General features: G+C 43.8%; 1 long non-coding RNA gene across 1 annotated transcript; it reads right to left on the reverse strand.

Moving 5' to 3' along the window:
• Positions 1-1,282: 1,282 nt before the first annotated feature.
• On the reverse strand, positions 1,283-18,253 carry LOC109306113. Its single transcript, XR_002099861.1, has 3 exons — positions 18,243-18,253; positions 3,966-3,971; positions 1,283-1,393 (listed from the first exon to the last, which is right to left on the reverse strand). It is a non-coding gene; the product is annotated as an uncharacterized LOC109306113 (long non-coding RNA).
• Between the last annotated feature and the right edge of the window lie 308 nt (positions 18,254-18,561).

The raw sequence follows: 18,561 nt of genomic DNA on the forward strand, positions 1-18,561 counted from the left end.
CAGGAGAGGTTTTGTTCCAGAGAAAGGTAAGCCTGGGGCTTGTGGGGGGGGTGTCCTGGAGAGGGGTGGCCCATGGAGGGGTAGGGGGGTTGGTGTGTTGTGCCTCCCCCCCACCTGGCCCTGAAACAATTTTTTGTTGCACAGTCCAGTGACATGTTGGGGGGCTGGAGGGGCTCAGCCCCACACAGTGTGGCTTCTGGGCCCCAAGAGAGATTTTCAGCTGTGTGGGCCTATGATGGGGATGGGGCACTGAGCCACAGCATGTGGGGTCAGGCCCCTCCAGTCCCCTAGGCAACATTTGGGCCATGTAGGCTTGTGTGTGGTGGCACTGGGCTGTGGCTTGTGGGACTGGGCCCCTCTGGCCCCCAAGGGAGCTTTTGGGCTGTGCAGGCCTATGTGGGGAGGAACCTGGGTCACAGCATGTGAGGCTGAGCCCCACTGGCCCTGGAGGGAGTTTTTGGGCTGGCAGTGTGTGGGGGCCTGGCAGGACCCAGGGTGCAGCTGGGCATGTGGGCAGGGTGACACTAGGTCATAGCATGTGGGGCCAGGCCTCAAAGGCCCTTTTGGGCCATGGGAGGGGGGTGATAATGGGCCCCAACATGTGGGACCAGGCTCCTCTGGCCCTCAAGGGAGTTTGGGGTCTCCATAGGCTCATGGGCAAACAGTGCCAGACTGCAGCATGTATGCCCAGCCCCTGTTGGACTCCAGAGTGATTTTTGGGGCCAGACATTGTGTCCAATTGTGAAGGGAATGCCTCCTTGGTTCCCAGCTTCACAAGAAGGCCAGGGACTGGAGCTGGGGAGTCCTGGGGAAAACAGACCCTGGAAGATGTTTTCTCTTCTGAGACCCCATCAGAGGAAAGCATAGGTACTATTTCCAAAGCTTACAGGATTGCTCAAGAGGATCTGATGTCTGAAATCAAAGTGTTTTCCAGACTGAAATTCATGACAGAGCTGGCATGAGTAGTCAAGTGGAGCGCCCCCAGCTTGAAAAAAGAGTGAAGTTATTTCATGAAATATGAAATAACTGCATGATACCCTTCCAAATCTTGGAAACCTCTTCGTACTTTATCTAACTATCCCCATTACTACTGCATCAGCAGAGAGGAACTTTTCTTCATTGTGGCAGCTGAAAACTTACCTGAGGACTATAACCTGCTTATCAAGTCAGTGGAACCAGCCAGTCAAAGCAGCTGCTGGGTGGCAAGGACCATGCTGCTTTCTCAGATTTTTTCTCTGTTTTCCTTCTGATTCCTAGGTATTTTTCCCCCACCCATTGATGCAGATGAAGAGCATGAAGAGAAGAAAGAAGGTCTTGATAGAGCTTCCCAGGGCACAAAACTCAGTACATGCTCTTTATTCAGTTTGGTTTGAATTTGATTTGTGAGTGTGACCTTGCGGTCCAGCTGCCTGGAGGGCCAGGGTTCTTGTTAGTGGACTCATGGCCAACCTCTGGCAGCCACAGCAAAGTGGTCAGGGAGAGCCATGGGAACACCTGCATTCACCTGACCAGCACACAAAACTTTGCCCTATGTGGATAGGATGCTTTGATATGTTGCTGTTACTCAATTTATTTTCACAGAAGTATAGGAATGGATATGGAGCTTTTGGCTCATCCCTGCGCCCTCTGCCGGGCCCGCCCACAAATTGTGCCCCCCCCAACTCAGGAGGCACCAGTCTCCCACATTGTCCCGCAGTGTCCACATTGTCAACATTGTCAACATGGTCTTTGGCAGACTCTGTAAGTCAGCCTAGGACTGCAGAGGCATTGGAATGTTGATGAAACGGAAGGTTTACAAAGCTATTGTTGTCCCAACCCTCCTTTATGCCTGCAAAATCTGAACCATCTACCAACATTATGCCAAGAAACTAAATCACTTCCACTTGTGAAGCCTGCAAAAAATATTAAATATGAAGTGGCAGGACAAGATTCTGGACACTGAGGTTATCAGAAGATCAGCTCTCCCCAGTATCCACACCCTACTGAAACTGGCACAGCTAAGATGGGCCAGCCACCTTTCAAGAATGCCTGACACTAGCCTGCTGAAGAAAATCTTCTATGGCACACCAACAAAGCAGTACAAGGACATCCTAAAGATGTCCCTAAAGAATTTCATCATTGATCTGGAGTTGTGGGAGAAAAATGGAGCAATGGCCTTTAAGCAGCAGCACACAGCAGAGGCAGTGAGGAAGCATGTGGCCAGGAAAATGAGGACCTCTCATGTGCAGTCCTCATCACTGTCCTGCCTTTGTGGCAGGAGATTGTTCAGGGCAAAGATTAGTCTTATAAGTCACCTGTGTACCTATGCAACCTAGCTGCTACCTCTCTTCTTTCTCTCTTCATTCTCTTTTTTCCTCTTTTTCCCTTTCTCTTTTCTCACTCCCTTTTTCTTTCCCACTTCCTTTCTCTCTTCTCCCTCCCACTCCCCACTGGATTATTGTCATTTTTGCTTTCAAAGGACTTACAACACTATGCACATAACTTTGGTATCAGTGGAAGCTGCACCCTTAAAATAGGAATTAAAGTTATAGCAGTATTGGCAATTTTGCTGTAAAGCTGTCTTTATGTATAGTGTGTAATAAAAGCCATACACTGGTACAGATCTAAGGTATAGATTGGTATCAAAGGTATAGAGTTTTCCTAAAGAAAGTTTTTTTGTTATAAACGCTCACTGACTTTATTTTCTGTTTTGTTTTGGTTTTACAGTAATACTTTTATGTTTTCCCTGTTCTGCTACATTTATGACTAATTTTTGCACTCCCAATTTCCCTTGCTAGTAGGACAGGTGAGTACAGTATGTTGTTAGTGGCTATGGTACAGGTTATCTAAAACTAATAATGTTGGTATGGTGCTGTTGTGGGTTGTAAAACTGTTACTGAGTTTCATACAAAGAGTGCAATTCAGTGCTGAAAAATATGATGACTATGTATTTTGTACAGCACTTACAGGCACTTTGTATGAAAGGAGCTATAGAAATGCCCAGTATTGTATTTAAAGTACAATATTTAGAGTAGAAAACTTCCATAATATTTGTCATGTAAGAATCCTAAAATACTTTCTCCCGACTAACTGATTCCTACAAAATCCCTGAGTGGGTGTAGCAGAGAGCCCTAGGCTCGCTCTTACTTAGAGGGAAAGTAGCTGAGCCAAGTAGCTCTGCATGTAGGCAGGGTACTGCAACTGCAGGTTGCATGGGTAACTGGCTAATAAGATAATTAGTCAGCATCTGCATGTGGTCAGATGACCAGATGCAGGCAGGGCCCAGTCTGCATATAAGTTCAGGGCTGAGGATAGCAGTGTAATCTTTGTCTGGCTGTCACCAGGGAAGGAGCTCCTGTCCAGGGAGAGTGCTTCTCAGCCTCTTGTCAGCTCCAATCAAGTGGTGGCTAGGTACAAGTCCAGCTGCCATTTGGTCAGAGCTGTGGGCGGCTGGCAGAGGCGGAATGGTGCAGAGGGTCTGGAGTGGTGGTCACTGGCACTTGCAAAGCAATTCCAGAACCAAAACTGAGAAGGGGAAATAAGAGAGAAGAAGGAGCAAAACAAGGAGAAAAAGATTGATGGTGAGAAATTGGAGTGGGAGAAGGAGGAGGAAGGGATGGAGGGAGAATGGAAGGTTGTTAGAGGGAAGCAGAAGGAAAAGGTGGTGCAACCACAGGAAAACCAAAGGAGGTGGAAGAAGAGGGAAGTATCCCACAGCAAGAAAAAAGTGGTGGACAGTGGAGAGAGAAGGAAGGACCTTGGCCCTGGAAGAAGATGATGACAGGAGGAATGGACAGTGGGACTATGTCCTCTGGAGAGGAAATGACCACTGCAGAACAATAAAATTGTGGGTGAAAGTCACTCTGTAGAAAGAGGGCTTGCAAGGAGCCATGGCACTGGGCAGAAGCAAGTTTATGGAAAGAATTCTCTTTGAGTACCTGGAAGTGAATCCAAATTATGTAAGTATTGTCGTAGCATATAAAAACTTCAAGCTGTGGACTGTCTTCTGAAGAAGAGAGGGCTGTAAAGCTGCCTGGAGAAGGTAGGCAGAAAATGCAGACCAATAAGAGATGGGGGGGATTGTTGTTTGAGGTGCAGGAGAAAGCAAGGGAGAGGGTGGTGTTTCTGAAAATGTTCTCCAGTATGTTGGAACCGGAGGACTGAGAAAGGTGGTTAGAGAGATGTATACAGAGTATTATATGTGGAGCGGGGTTTGAATAAACATCAAATCTGGATGGGGGCATAGAGAGCCACATTGGTGACAGCAGAGGAGGAGGGAAACCCAATTATTTCTGACTCTTCTTCTCCCCCTCTATTCCCAATGGATAATTATAAGTAAGCTAAGATGCAGGATAAGCTTTAACAATTTATTTTAGATAGTAAGTTTTTGTTGTTTTTCTCTCCCCTGTTTGCAAATAGGTGCCCTGTTATTTTGATATAGCTATCCACTGGTTTATAAGGGATAAGTATTATGTTTCTATTGCTTTTTTTCCTGCTTTATATTGTGTGATTTATTGTTTTAGGCCTATATATGTAAGTTAGCATAAGTCATGTCAAGCCTCTATCTTGTCTCCCCTGTTGTTCAACCTATGACTCACACCTACCCCTTCTATATAACTTGGTTCCTGAATGAATGGGGATGAATGTGGGTGCTTGAGAGACTATGACAGTAGATCTAAAAATAGCTTCCTCTGAATAACCAAACCATCAACACTAATACCTGGACCAATGACCCAGCCTTTGGAACCACACTCAGGATTCAAGAAACAAGACTAGGCAAACCACCATTGTGCCAAGGCTGCACATGCTCAGTATGGACATCTGGAACCCTCTGGAACAGAACTGACCTTGCCTAGACAGGCCCTTCCATAAGAGATCAAGGGTAGTCTACCCCATAAAAAGGGGTAGTGAAGACTGACTCCTTGGGAACACCATTTCCATCTGAATCAGACTAGCTCTATTTCATGCTGCCTATCCACCCCAGAGGCCCTGACAGCAACCCCCTCTGGACAACACAGAGCTGAAGGAGACACCAGGACTGGCCATTGAGGACCCACTTTCAGCCTGGGATAGGTAGATATCACCTGCATATTTCCTCCTCCAATTTGGACTCTCTCCTCCTGGATTTCAGCCCCTGCACCAAGCCTCTTTAACCCCTGCTGCCATTGTCTGTCTGTGTGTGTGCAAAAGAACCAATAAAATATTGTCACCATCTCCCCTGTTTAATAAAACCACTATCATTTGTAACCCCAAGTTGGGCTGTGTTTTAATGAGCTCCGGTCCCTTCCCTATGTTAAATTCCAGTCTGTCTCTGTCTCCCCATTTTCCTGATCTCTCAATTCTGTCTCCCCTTTCTTGCCACCTCTCAGCTCCTCTCTGTCCCTTCTCTGTTCCCCTTCTGCAGCCTCTCGACCCCATTTCTCTCTCTCATGTTGCTCCTTTTGCCCTGCCGGCTTTCTGCTTTCAATTAATACCAATTCAACTTAAGTTACCCCAACTCCCCTCCAGTCTGCTGGTTCTAATCCCAGTCCTAGCAACTTTCACCCCCTAAATTTTTGCTCTCTCTCTCTCTCTCTCACACACACCTTAACATTCCCCCAGGTATCCCAAGTACATCAAGCACATACATACACACCACAACACCCAAGTTAGGAACTCACCTGTGTGTATGTGTAGATGAGTGGTATGTATGTGAACTGATGTACATGTATGTCACCATGTGAATAATATACAAATTAGTGATCTGTGTATGTGTATTGGGTGTGCAGGTATTGGTAATTGATTCTGGTCTAATTTCTTTTGGTCTGTATAGGTTGTGTGTAGGTTCTTGAATTGCTGATAGGTGTGGATGCCTAGACTGGTAATTTTGGATGTGCCTGAATTGTGTGTGTGTGTGTGTGTGTGTATGCGCACGCATACACACCTGGTGGGGGCGCATGCACTCTGTGTGTGTGCGCGCACCTAATTTATTTTTGAGTGTGTGCAAGTGCAATTGCACACTATACCCTCCTGTCTAACAATGCAATATTGAGATCCTGAGAGTTGAGATGACCCCCCCAGGGCAACAGTCTCACACATTGATTATGTTTTAATTTTGGAAGGGATGGAAGTGGGGAAAAAAGGAAATATTCAATATGGGTTTCTCTGATCACTGACTGCTAAGGGTAGAGTTAAAGGGGAGGGGAAGGAGAAGACAAGGAGTTTGGAAATTAAATACATTTTTGCTGGAGGAGGAGGAAGAATGCTATGTATTTCAAAGGGAATATGGGAGATGGAGAACTTTAAAGAAGTATTATAAAACAATGGGGATAGTGGAGGATAGTAAAAAGAATAAAAGAGTGGCTTTTGAGATGATGTTGGAGGAAAGTGAGGGAGCGGATGAGGAAACTAAAAAGCCTACAAGGAAAGGTTAATAAGGAAGGAAGTGGAGGGGGGAAGTGAAGAGAGAGCTTGTTTTGATGACATGAAAGGGATTAAAAGTTGGTTTTGGGAACAAGCACGGGGAGGGGACATGAAGTGCTTATTGTATATGGATGATGCCACAGTGGTTGTAAGGAATTAGAGATCACTTGAGAGAGTAGTGAGATACATTATGGGATATGGGGAGGTAGTGGGAGCATGGATTAATAAAGGGATGTTCTTGGTGGTCAGGGAATGAAGAGAACTGAAGACATGAATTAAGAGTGATTCAGGATGGCTTGAAAGTATTGGGGGTTGTGATGAATGTGAAAAGGAAAGGGGGAAATAGCATGGGAGAAATTGACGGCATGGGTGAAATGGGTATTAAGGTTGTGAAGTACTAGGGGCATGGCTTTCGGGGGGAAGGCTTGTCTTATAAAGCAACTTCTGTCACCTATGAATTTATTTATAGGCATGGTATATCCACCATCCTGGCTACCAGCCAGGAAAATACAAAGGGAAGTTTGCTAATTTTTTTGAAGGAAGGGAAGATGGAGTGATTGGCACAGAGGGAGTTATATAAAGAGGAGGAGTTAGGGGGATAGGGATTGCCAGAGATAGAGTTTTTGGTTTTGTGCACTTTTTGAAATTACTAGTGAGGCCAAGGAAGGGGTGGGGAAAGCAGTGAGATTTTGTAAATACTTGGCAGGGAGATATTTAAAGCAACTGGGATTATATGGAGGTCAGTGCATGGCATTGTGGGCATGGAAACCAGCATTGTAATATGTTAGGGGATGAAACTTTCTGAAGACTTATGAACTAGGAGGAGTAGGAGTGGACAGGTTACAAGATACAAGGAAGATATTCAAGGCTATTAGGGGAAGGGATAAAATGATGGATATAGACACATTATTTTGGGCACAAGTGAAACAGATGTGGAAGGAATTAGTGAAGAAATAGTGGGAAGTGGAGCATGAAGATTTAGCATGGAGGGTCATGTAATGGATATTGCCAGTGGGAGAAACAAAGCACATATAGGGCTTATTTAGATCAGTGAAATGTCCAAGGGAGTTATGTCAGCAGGAAGAGACAGTATATCATGTTTTATGGGAATACTTCTTCATACAAAAGGTGTAGGGATAAATGTGTAGTTTTCTGAGGGTGATGGAACATGAACAGGATATTAGTTTTGAAGATGTAATGTATAGATTGATTGAAGAAGTGTAAAAGGAATGGGAAGTGAAGGTGATGTTAATGTGTGTTAAAACAGCAATCTGGAAAGTGTGGTGTCTACTTACGACGAAGGGGTTATGCTTTTCTGTAAAAGAATGCCTGCAACTTGCATACTCAAAACTACAGTTCTATACACAGGAAAGGAGTGCAAGCACTGGTGGGGGGAAGGCAATGGATATATGGGCACAAATAAATTGGAATCTGTTTCTTCAACCTGGTTGTATCCAATGAAAGGAATAAATGTAGAAAAATGGAGAAAAGAAAGGGATTAAAAGAAAATGTAGATATACTGATGCAAAAGTTGAGTATCTAGTATAGAGTGACAGATAAGGAACGGATGAAATAGGTTAAGTTTGTGTGAAATATTTGAGATCTGGATTGTATTATAGGTGAAATCTGATGTGAAAGATGTAATATTTTGGTTATAAATAGAGTTTTGAAATGCAGTCTTTAAGGTGCGTGTGTGACTTATGTAGAAAGAGGGTAAATAAGAAGTAATGTCATTGTATATTGGGGGTTGATATCAGTTATCAAAAAGAAAATAGGAACTGTTAATGTTTATGCAGGTGTATAATTTGTGTTTAACTTAAAAAAAAAAATCCTGCCCATGGGAGCCTAGGATGCTGGGTTACTTAGCACATATACTCTTGCAGAGGTAGAATATTAATTTATGTTATAGGACAGGGGCTTGTATTTATGTTGGGATAACTAGTGATTTGCGAATGAGACTACAGGGGAGGTGGAGAACTCATTAGTGTTCAGAGGGGCACCTGACTGCCTTGAGTACTGCCAGGGACAGTCTCAGGGCTTGAAGGCTTAGTGTGCCACAGAAGAGCCAGGGCCCAGCACCAGCAAGGTCACAGCCACAGCGGGGCCAGAAGCCTGGCATACAAGAGCTAGGGGCTCGGTGCCTAGACAGGACAAGAGAAGCTAGTGCCTCAAAGCCAGGTCCTATTCTGGGGGCCTAAGCTAGAATGCCTAGCTAAATTAAAGGGGAGGAGGCCAAGGCCCCAACAGAAGGAATATTTCAGTAGGACCTGCAAAGCGTGGGGTGTGGTAAAGTGGCAATTTGGAGCCATGCAATTAGCCCATAAGGCTTTGAGTGCCCTACTGAGCACAGTCAATTGCAGAGGCCCAGTCAGGGGGTCCACAAATATAGAGGCCCAGCAAGGGGTCTGGGCACCAGTACACCTGGAGCCAAGCAATGGTCCACCTGCAGCCATCCTTTTATTCATATATAATCTATCAAAACATAGCAGGAGAGATAGGGGGAGTGCCCTAGGGGCAGAGCAAGGCATGGTTGCAGAGCCGCCAGGGGGTGTCATGGCCACCCCTGTAACCCCAACTTACTACATTGGGCTATAAGCACACACCTTTATTTTAATTTTACAGATAGGGAAGCAGAAGCACCGAACAAAGAACTTTTTCTATCCCATGGACCTAAAATGAGAAACCTCTTTCCACTTTTAAAAACCTAAATGTTCTCATAGTCTGATTTTTCAAACCTAGTGGTTGTATCTACATGTGCAATTAGCATATACCAAGAATCTCTGCCCCAGTTTGGAGTTTATTGCTCTCGGCTTAGGTGACTGGTAGGGGTGCTTGGGAGTGCACATGCCTCCCTGCCAGGGTTGGTGACCCCCCCCCCCCCGATGGCCAACACTGATGTGGTCAGTAGAGCTGGTGCTCCCCTGACAGGGCCACTACCATCAGCAGCTTCTGTGGGTGTCCCCCCAGATTCAGGAAGCACCAGTCACTCATGGCTGTCAGGTGCAATGTTTACACATGCACCTAGAACTGCAGCACATTAAGCCAGAGTGGAGAAACCCCAACTGGCAGGATGCCAAGAGGCCCAGCTTACCAGCCAAGGGCTGCTCTTCCCTGGCTCATGTACTGCAAAGGTGCTAGCTGGAGCATAAGGATGTTCCAGTATGGGCTAGCTGTTGGGTAGCTCCTGCAGTGTAGCACTTCTCTGCCACAGTCAGCCTCAGTCACTTTCTGTTTTACCTCACATAAGTACACTGCTGTATTATAGCATTTGTTCTGGACAGTACTATCCTACAGAAGAGTTGATTAATTTACTGTACCCAACTATGGTGTATAGAAATGTGATGGTGACACTTTACTATAGAGCTAATTAGTCACCTTTCCAGTAAAGCACATATGTAGATGTATGCAGTAAATATTATAAAGCTTTGTCTTTTGGCTGAGGACAGTTCATCCACATCCCCAAACCCATGCTTCCAAGTGTCTCAGATTTAGGCAGCAGCTAGCCATTAATCCTAACTCTGGGTCCCTGCAGCACATCCCCAGGTTTAAACCTTCTTGAAGAATGTGACCTCACATTTCTGCGACTAGTTCTGCTAGACTATATAATCGGAGCCATATCTTTTTGAGCTCCTAACTAAATAAATGCTTTTTGCCTATAGACCACCTTACTGTGGAAGCTTTAGTTTCAGTTAAGCCTTCAAAATACAAGGGGACACTGACTAAATAATGGGATTTTATAAGAATAGCAGGAGCATTTCTTAACTCAGAAGAAATGAGACAGATCATAATCGACCCCTACAGCATCTAAACGGGGGTCAGGTTGAATTTACATCTCAAAAAATGATACTAATTAACCCTGCCAAGTGGCTGAATAAAATGTGCAGGTGCTTAAATTCATTAGACAGCTCATTTTAGTTTTTAAAAGATCCAGTTTGACCCAGACTTAGGACACAGAGAAACAATTCTCAGAAGAAATCTAAATCAGCAGCCTCACTTCTGTTTAAGTTCTACTCTAATCAAGTTAGTGATGAATGGTGCTTAAACTTCACCTAATCAAGATTCCAATCTCAATTCATCAGGTGACAACAAAGCTAACCTAGTGACTTCTTCTTTTGCATGGCTTTATGATCAAGAGCTATCATCACAGTTTTAATTCCAAATTCTCCAACCAGACCAATGTCCTGTTGGAAAGAGAGTGTAACTCAAGGATGTTGCCCTTAGACTTGTATCTGGGGCAGTTATGATGTGGCCTGTGGTTTGGTCAGGGTTTCCACAGTCACAGCCAGGCAAGGTTTTTAGGTGCCACTTGTACATCAGGTAGCCATACTGGCCATGGCCAGTGTATATCCTATTAAGTTGTCCACATGCTCCGTGGAAGGTTGAAGATGGGTTGTTGCATTATTAGGTCAGAGAAACGGTGTTTATTTGGGAAAGTGTTTTCTGCTCAAGCTTTCCAGCAATATTCTTCAGCGTTGTGGTATAGGAGGTACACAGTTCATATCCAAAAGAAATTTTTTTTGTAAAATCATGTGATAAGGTGGGAGATCTTGAAGGTCTCTATGGATGGGAAGGTCCATATTACTATTGGTATGCATTATTTCTCTGTATTTTGCTGCATCCCTTTGAATAGAGAGAGGAGAGTTCAGAAGTACCAGTAGCCACTGCACTGAAGTTGATATCAAGTTCCAGAGGTAGTCCTTGTTACTAAATAGAGCTGCATGTCGAGGAGTTTGACATGTCAATTTAAGGCCCAGATGGGTGCACAGTACTCAGCTGTTGAGAAGACCAAGGCTATGGCAAAAGTGTGGAGGATAGCGGCTTTTGCACCCCAGCTTGTGCTGGTCAGCTTTTGGATGATGTTCATTTGTGCCTTAGTTTTTATGGCAGTCGTTCAGGGGTGATAATGGTTGGTTAAAATAGGTAGAAGTAGGCTCATAGTGCACTTTTTCTCCACAAGAGGTGATGTTGAGGGTGTTATGTGCCTTGTGATTGTCAAGATGGAATGTGGAGACAATAGACTTGGTTGGATCTGATCATAATCTCCACTTATGGGAATATTCAGCCATTATTGATAAATCAGAGTTCAATTTAGCTTCAAAATCCTGAAAAGATTTTGCTTACTTGGCCAAAGTAATTATTGTTGGCCGAGATAAATGTCCACAGTTATGTATAAGGCATATCACTTATGTAGATGTTAAAAAGTGTCAGTGCCAGAACACTACCCTGTGGAATCCATTGTTAAGTATTCTTGGAGTGATGACCCTATCTCATACAGACCTTCATCCTTGTGTGCTAATCAAAGTCCACAGCAGCTGAAGTAATGTTGTGCATGGCAGCAGCAGGAACAGTTTGAGTATCAGTCCATATTTCATAGACCAAGAAAAGATCTATGAAGGTGGCTCTGGTCTAGAGCTTGTGGTGAAAACCAGCTTTCATGTTTGTAGTGATGGCAAGGACTTGCTCACAGCAGCTACGATGAGGTCTAAAGCCATCCTCTTCTTGGCGGAGTAATAGTTGATTATACGGCTGATTCTTAGAAGGATGAGCCATTCTAGGAGCTTATATGTTGTTCAGAGCAGAGATGGGCCTGTAGCTCCCAGGGTTAGGTACTGGCTTTCCTAGTTTTGGCAGAGCTATCGCCATTATGTCACACCAGATTTGCAGAATGTGCCCATTCTCCATTACAGGTAAAAAACAAAACAAAAAACAAAACAAAAAAAAACCCACAAAAAAAAGCCAGAAGCCATTGTTTTGCCAATGGGCCAAGACGGTGGAGGAATTCTGGTGGAATACCATGTTTCCCATCAGCTTTGTCCTTCTTTGCAGATGCTAGGCTAGCTTCCAGTTCCATAAGGGTAAAATGGTTTGATGATTGAAAGGATTCTGGAGAATTTGCCATTTTCTCTCTAACCTCCTGTTTGTGTTTTTTCTTAACCTCCTGTTTGTGCTGTTTATCAAGATATCCCTTTGAATTGGCCACCAGTTTGGCAGTGACAGCATTTGGGCTGACTCACAGGTTAGCAGCTGGGTTTTCTCCAAGTTTCCTCAGGTGACTCCAGGCCAATGGCTTGAATGTGTAATGTCAATGGATTCCACACAGTCCAGCCAGCTTTGTCTACAGATATCCAGCCAAGTAAATGTTTGATGTATACAGATTAAGAGAAAAGGTAACTATAAAAAGAGGAGCTTACCTTTGCCCAATGGCAGTTTTAAGCACATTTTTCAAGGCAATCACAGACCTGGTTCCCAGACCCACCTCACCCTCAGTGTATTGTAACCCAAATCTCTCGCTCCACCCACAAGAAAGTGCCCTAACCATCAGAGCATGTGGTAGGCTAGAAAAGAGTCTACTACTGCTGAAGATGTCCAGGTGGCTGCCAGGATTTCAAAATTTATGGACCAGAAAAAGAGTAAGCAAGGTGGAGCCTGAGGCCTAATAATTAATGCAGTCGCTAAAAGGGAAAGTCTTGCATTCTGACTCGTGCCACCAGAATTATTTAAATTTTATCAATAACTGTATAATAAACAATGAACTGGGGATTCCTTCTTTTAGGTAAGTATTCTCTTTCCAGGATCACAAACTCACAGTTACTTTTTCTTTGTCCCCTTTTGACCCCACACATTTTATATTCTTGACTGCCCCAGTGAGCCACCTTTTGCTCAGTGAGCACCATGCCCAGTTTAGGCCTTCTGGTGGGAAGTGAAAGACGTACATTTGAATTGCCTCAGGATGAGGTGAGTCTATAGCTCTGATTTCCTTAGCAAGTGTGTATGCCATTTAATTATAGTTCACCAGTGCAAAGACCACAATTGGTGGGGTTTTTTCAAGTGTAATTAGAGGATGTGGTGATTAATTCGGAATTGTGTTGCTGTTAACTGCATGGTTTGGTACAAGCAATTGTCTCTGCTCTGAGTGATCTACACAGATCCTGGTTTTCTCTGGTAAAAATATATATCTATATAGCTATATAGCTATATATCTATATATATCTCCCCAATTTTAGGATAAAAAAAGTAATCCAAAGTTCATACTTTTCCATGATCAAAAAGAAATGCCACTAATATAGAGGTGTATATATAGTGGTATTTCACGCCGATCAGGGAAAAATGTGGATTTGGGGTTACTTTTTTGTAAGCATCCAAATTTTAGGAGTGAAAATGCCTGAAGGGAGCACCTTAGAGTACTATAGGAACTGGTACTTTATTCTTAATGAAGGGAGAGGTAGTTAGCTGTGTTAGTCTGAAAGGTTTACCTCTACTCCATCTTAGTGAAAAATACTAAATGTACAGATATTGGAAATAACAATAAATCCTGAGTGAAACCTCTTTAGACTCGTATCTTTTATGAGTCTTAGAATAGTCGGCATAGTACAGACCTGTTTTTTCATTTACTGGGAATACTGTCCCATATCTTACCCCATGTTCAAACCATCTTTGTCTTTTTTTGCCAGTGCAGTTCAGCTGGTAGAATTCCAGGTTTCATCTCTCCCTTCAAATTTGCAGAAACCCATTCACTGTGAATGACATTACCAAAAAAACCAACTATTATTCTAACGAGGGTGATGTATTTTAATGTTCATGGTCCTGGATGACTCTCTTGTAGTTGACCCTTTTTTGTATATCAACACCGCATTAAAAAGTGACCAGACTGGCCAGGAAAACACCCCATGCACCTCTGCTCTAACACACAGATATCTTAATCTGGCATGGAGGTTACCATACACAGTAAATTTGCAAAGAAAATGAAAATAAAAAAAAAAATCAGGAAATTTGGGATTTACCTGGTGCAAGCACTTAATGCAGCACAGCTAGCTCTGTGGTAGCACAGGGGGCACAGCCTTGCATGGGGGACAAGGTACGAGCACAGAAGAGACCAACAGTAGTAAGTCATCCTTAGGTTGAGCTAGGAAGATGAATAAGGAAACCCCTGCAGCAGCTCAGGGAGGCACTTGATCAACAGGGAACAGGGCAAGGGAGGTCTATAAACACAGGCTCCAAGCCAGGAAGATCAATCTGGTCCTGGCAGCTGCAGAGGGAAGAGCTCTAGATCAGGGGGAATTCAGAAGAGCTCCTAGCTGGCACTGGGGCTATCTTGAGAAAGCTACAGAGTGTAGCTGCCCTATAGGGGAATATTACTGGGGGTAAGGAGAAGTCTTGTTATGTAGGCAGGTAGCCATTGTTATGTTTGGACCCATAGGGGATTTCATTTGTTTGCCAGAAGGCTTATTCCTTGGTTACAATTTCAGCTAGTGGTTTGGACATGTCTGAAAGAGGAGTGAACAGAGACCATAGCAGGGTGACTGGGGGGCTTAACCCATAATGGGGTGCCAGGGTCACACCAGTATTTAGACCCCTGCTACGGGTCTTGATTCAGGGATTAGACCCAAGGTGGAGGCTGGAGCCTAGAGAGAGAGAGAGTCTGAAGCCAAGCTTGGACAGAAGCTGGATAAGAGGCACAGGAGGATCAGTGCCAGAAAGGGTGGAGACAGGGCCAGATGGTCCTGTGCATGAAAGGGACAGAAACAAGGGCAAGGGGACCCAGGAGCCTAAGCAGGCTCAGCAAGTGTATTGCCCGGGACAGGACTGAAAAATGGACTAGGTGGTCAAAGGCTATAACCCCAAAGTCAGGTCTGGCACAGTGAGCATAGGCTAAGGGAATCAGTGAGAGAAACGGGGCTGTTGCTGGTAAGACTGAGTCCCCAACAAGAATGTAAAGGCCTGAGGTGGCCTGGTATTGGACTGGGGCCAGGTGCCCAGCAGAGTCATTAATTGGTAACACTTGTGAGACATGGGCATAACTGTATGGGTAGTCAGAGGCTGTCTTTAAGGCTAACAAGTACCTTTGGGAAGGGCACTGATGAGACCAGCAGGAGCCCAGAAAGACTAGCTGGCATCTAGAGGAAATAGGACTCTCTCTATGACACATTCAACAGCCTCCCTTCCAATTAAACAATTACATCAAGGCATGGCAGGAAAGTAAGAAGAGGAGCAAGCCCTAGAGCTGGAGCCAGGTAAGGGTTGCCACAGTCAGCTCTGGAGCCTAAATTTGTTTACAGTCATCTATAATAAATTAAATGTATTGTGTCTTCAAATGGTCTTCAGCAGCAACAACAAAAAAGACCAGAATGTTCTGAAAAGAGAGAGGTGGTTTGATACTTCTATAATAAACTTATTTGTTAGAAGTGTAATTATGTAATAGCTTAGAGCTACCTTACCTATTTGTTGCATTTCCTTTTTAAAAACTCTCCTCTTTTTCCTCTATAAAAATGTTCACTGTGGGAGTGACCTTGAGCAGGAGGCAGGTAGAGGCCCACACACATATGGCTGGTTGTAATCTGTGGAGTGGAGCTCCACAAGGCCCTTGATAATCTCCAGAGTGGAGTTTTCAACAGAGGATCCAGAGGAGGGGCCTTAGGGAAACTACAGTTACAGGTAGAGCCTTCCTGCACATGGGGGAGAACCCATGGAGACTGTGAATGTTCATAGTGGTGCAGGGAAGGCCAGCACATAACAAAGACTAGAATAAGGGATTTTCTTGATCATTGCGATTGGGATTTTGAGAACCTGATCCCACATAAAAGGGGACATGGACTGAGCCTGACAAGAAGACTGAGAGCAGCCAGGGTTTTTCTTGGGGTTTTTTTTGTTTGTTTGTTTGTTTTTTTTGCCTTTTCTTTTGATATTTGAGCACAGGCCAAGACTAGCCCTGGAAGGGTATACCTAATCGAGATCAAAGGTCACCCTGGGGTAGTGGGCCAAATAATAAAACAACAAGCAGCACTGTGACCTGGCTGCAGAAGAATTTTGTGAGTATCATCTGGAGAGGCTAGGCTGGGGTAAAGGCGATGTATGGAGCCCCACAGAAGAAATAGGGATCAAGACCAGGAAGGATCACTGCGGGCAGTGCCTCCTGGTAATATATTTAATCAAAAGTCATGGCAGGCAAGAAAACATAAGACCAACTTCCTGGCAGACCAGGTGATCCAAAGCCAACCCTGTCGCTGCTTGTAGGCAGACAAGCTCAGGGCAGTGGTAGCAAGCCCTACAACACATACAGCCATCACAGATATGTTCCAAGACCTCAACTCTACTGACCCCCCAGACCAATTTCTACCACTTTTACAAGACAGTTTTGGTACTCGCCAAGAGCAGACAGTGCACACAAGCACAGGGCAGTATCATAATGAAGATAGCTACTACAGAAACACGTGTCGCAGACAAGGAGCGTGGAGCACAGATCTACACAAGAGACTATATTTCGGTGTGTGTCACTCCCACAATGCATCACATAAAGCAGCTGACTGAGGGCTTCCACCACACCAACTGCAGAAAAGTGAATTTACCTTGCATATAACAAAATTTAGGTATAAAAAGGGTCATCGCATAACAGCAAATTTGCACATACAGAGCCTGCATAAAGCGAGGGAAACACTTACATACTGAATGCTAGTAAGTGTACCATCATTTTTCATCACATGTGTATACAGCTGCATACCTATCTGTTTGACTGTGCATGTTCAATACCCAGTTTATGCATTGACACAGTACATGTAGTAGGAAAGAAAACTGCTCATAAGTGCCAAAAAATGGCACTTATTTGCAGCTGGTGTTTGTGTATGTAAAATGAAAAAGGATTCTGTGCTATGTGCACAAATTAGGGCTGAGACTTGATTCACATCTCAAACTGCTTTTATTATCAGTATATTTGTCTTTGTTTTAATGGAATTACTGTGTCAAAGGTAAGGGGAAAGTAGAGCCTGGCTTGATGTTAGTCTATGATCCTCCTTCCCATTTCCTGATGACATTTCAAGTTTTGTTTGTGTAAGTATCAGGAGACAGGGAAGCTGTTAAAATCAATTAATAGGAATCACACACAAACATGTATTGATAGAATTTGTCCCTTACAATGAAATATGTGATTTACTGGAAGAGAATCGTAAGGGACTTAAAGATTCTATGTGAATGCTCCTTTTTTTTTCTTTACAAAATCTTTCCCCTGTAGCTTATAAAATGTGTTAATTTAGAAAAAGTACATATACAGAATAATCTGTCAGTGAAATGAAACATCGGTGCCCAATCTCTGTACATGGGGTTGAATTTCAGTATCTTTCATCAGTTTGTTTTTTACTCAGACCTTTCTAGAATAACATTTCCATTGGTTTTAATGATGGTTTTTGAATGTGAAGAGTTCATTATTCCACCCTGTAGTTAAAGAACAAATACATTTTCTGACAAAGGACTTATGGAAATATCAAAATGTACACCAATACCATTATGTGTAACCAAAAAGAGAAACCAATGCATCTGTAAAGTGTTTATCCTTTATGATGGAGGATGGTACTGGGACACGGGGTTAGAGGAATTTTGTGTGGTTCTGCTTGGCTTGGCATGGCTTTGTTTTAATAAATCACTGTTTCTCCATTTCTTAATCACCCTTTCCTAGAATCATCTTTTCCAGCTCTAGAATGGAGAAAAAATAAAATGGCAAAACCTGAAATATAAGTCAAAGGCAAAATTCTGCTTTGATTTACATCACATTAAATATGTGTGAGCCAAGCCACAGTAAAAATTCTGTTGTAGGGTAGAGAAGTCTTCTCATAGAGCAGGTCAGCTTTTGATACATAGCCTTGTGGGGAAGAGTCTGTCAATATCCAGAACAGCTTCTTAGTGTTCATATAAGCATTATATTTTAGATTCACCTAACTAAGCTTAGGGTGATCTAAATGGTTGGGTGTACAAGTATACACAGGGCTTTGGTTGCTCTGAAAATGGCATGCTCCATGTAAATTTAGTTTCACAGAGTTAATAGACATTAGGGGCTGGAAGGGACCTCATGAGACTTGAGTACAGTTCCCCCCCACCATAGGCAGGAAGTCAGTTGGGATCAAATGACCTAGTTCTCATCAGATGAGAATTGACTATGGTTTAGCATGGGTTAAACCATGTTAGGTAGGGTTAACCTCACCTAGTGGATGCTTGTGCAGTTCCCAGCACAACCGTAGAGCTGGAAAAACACAGTCTAGGGCTATGCTGTTTTTACCACCACCCCCCCAGTAACCCTAACTCATCCCAACCCTGACCAGGCTATTTTAAGACCACCCCCAGCCAGCAAACCAGCAAACTCCTAGACTGGACAGCACCCCCTCCCCACCACTGTGGACCAGCCAGCCACCCCCAATC

Source organism: Crocodylus porosus, unplaced genomic scaffold, assembly GCF_001723895.1.
Source record: "Crocodylus porosus isolate Cpor-Errol unplaced genomic scaffold, CroPor_comp1, whole genome shotgun sequence".
Taxonomy (NCBI): Eukaryota; Metazoa; Chordata; order Crocodylia; family Crocodylidae; genus Crocodylus; species Crocodylus porosus.